Here is a 2,316-nt window from a genome sequence, read left to right as displayed (position 1 = left end):
TGTGTTGAATCTGTAAATGGCTTTGGTAGTATGGACATATTAATGATGATAATTCTTCCAATCCATGAACACAACATATGCTTTCATTTATTTGTATCTTTCTCAACTTTTTTCTTCAGTGTTCTATAGCTTTCCAAGTACAGGTCTTTTACCTCCTTGGTTAAATTTATTCCTAGGCACTTTATTTTTCTTGTTGCTATAGTAAATGGGGTTTTTTTTCCTAGTTTCTCTTTCTGATATTTCATTGTTTTTGTATAAAAATACCATTGATTTCTGAATATTGAATTTGTATCTCACTATTTTGCACAACTTACTTATTAGGCCCCGTAGTTTTTGGTGGAGGCTATAGAGTTTTCTATGTACACTATCATGTCATCTGTAAATAATGACAGTTTTACTTCCTCCTTTGCAATTTGGGTGCCTTTTATTTCTTTTTCTTGTCTGATGGCTGTGACTAGAACTTCCATTACTATGTTGAATAAGAGTGGTGAAAGCAGACACTGTTGTCTTATTCCTGATCTTAGGGAGAAAGTTTTTAGTTTTTCCTGTAGAATATAATGTTGACTGTATGTTTCTCATATATGGCTTTTATTATATTGAAGTGTGTTCCCTTTATTCCCACTTTGCTGAGTCATATATGCATATTTTTTGACAGTAGGGTAAACCTTTACAGATAAACTACAAACAAAGAAAAGCAAATAAACTCTTCGGTAGAATAAATTTAACACGTTCTGCACAATGTCTTCACTTTGCTGTCATCATTTGTACAACCTCTTCATAGTGACCATCACTATCAATATCTTCTTGCATGATCAGCTTATCAACCTCTTCATCTGTTAACTTCTCTCCAAGCTTTGTCATCATATGATGAAGCTCTCAGGCACTAACACAGTCATTCCTATCTTTACCAAACACAGAGTGCTTCTGTAATTTCTTCTTCATTGTCTGTGTCTTTCATTGTTCTTGCCATCATTTTCAAAAATTCCAGGAAGTCAATTGTGCCATTACCATTAACATCCACTTCATTAATCATGTCCAGTAACTCTGCTTCTCAATTCCTTTGTTGTTATATTTCCATTACCATCTTTGTCAAATAGTAAAAAAGCTTCTTCTAATCCTGCGGCCTGTTCTTCAGTCAGTTGGTCAGCCATGCTGCAAGTGCTACAAGTCTCCAAGACTCGACCACACAAACACTCAGCTCACTCACATTACTGGGACTCCAATTTGTACTTCTTAATCCTTTCACCTTTTTCATCTAGCCCCCAACCCTCCTCCCCTCTGTCAACTGTCAGTCTGTTTTCTGTATTTATGAGTCTATTACTATTTTATTTGTTTGTTTGTCCTTCAGATTCCATGTATAAGTGAAATCATATGGTGGTGTCATTCTCTTTTTTTTTTTTTTTTTTTTAGAATTTATTTATTTTTTTTTTTTTATTTTGGTTTTTCAATTACAGTTGTCCCCTTTTCCCCCAATTTCTCTCCCCCACCCAACCCACCCCATCTCCCGCAATCATATCCCTCCCCGTTGTCCATGTCCATGAGTCTTTTATACAGGCTCTTTAATTAAACCCTTCCCTTACTTATCCCCCTTCTCTCTCTCTCCCCTCCCCCCTATTGACTGCTATTCTGCTCTTTGTTCTATTTAGTTCCTTTGTTTGTGTTGTTCTTTAGTTTCCTGTATTAGGTGATATCATATGGTATTTTTCTTTCTTTGCCTGGCTTATTTCACTAAGCATAATTCTCTCTAGTTCCATCCATGTTGTTGCAAATGGTAGGAGTTCCTTCTTTCTTTCTGCTACATAGTATTCCATTGTGTAAATGTATCACAGTTTTTTGATCCACTCATCTACAGATGGGCACTTAGGTTGTTTCCAGCACTTAGCTATTGTAAACAGTGCTGCAATGAACACAGGAGTGCATAAGTTCTTTTGAATTGGTGTTTCAAGATTCTTCGGGTATAATCCTAGTAGTGGAGTCGCTGGTTCAAAAGGCAGTTCCATTTTTAATCTTTTGAGGTAATTCCATACTGTTCTCCATAGTGGCTGCACCAGTCTGCATTCCCACCAACAGTGCAGTAGGGTTCCCGTTTCTCCACATCCTCGCCAGCACTTGTTGCTTGTTGATTTGTTGATGATGGCCATTCTGACTGGTGTAAGGTGGTATCTCATTGTGGTTTTTATTTGCATCTCCCTGATGGCTAATGATGTTGAGCATTTTTTCATGTGTCTATGGACCTTCTGTATGTCCTCTTCGGAGAAGTGTTTGTTCAGGTCCCTTGCCCATTTTTTAATTGGGTTGTTTGTTTTCTTGATGTTG

General features: G+C 37.0%; 1 pseudogene; it reads right to left on the bottom strand.

The window, feature by feature from the left end:
• Positions 1-744: 744 nt before the first annotated feature.
• On the bottom strand, positions 745-1,151 carry LOC150002798 (calmodulin-2 pseudogene; annotated as a pseudogene).
• Positions 1,152-2,316: the final 1,165 nt, after the last annotated feature.

This window comes from Furipterus horrens, unplaced genomic scaffold, assembly GCF_987537825.1.
Source record: "Furipterus horrens unplaced genomic scaffold, mFurHor1.1.pri manual_scaffold_8, whole genome shotgun sequence".
NCBI classification, from domain to species: domain Eukaryota; kingdom Metazoa; phylum Chordata; class Mammalia; order Chiroptera; family Furipteridae; genus Furipterus; species Furipterus horrens.
Note: the sequence above shows the minus strand (reverse complement) of the source record. Positions and strands in the feature narration are given on the sequence as shown.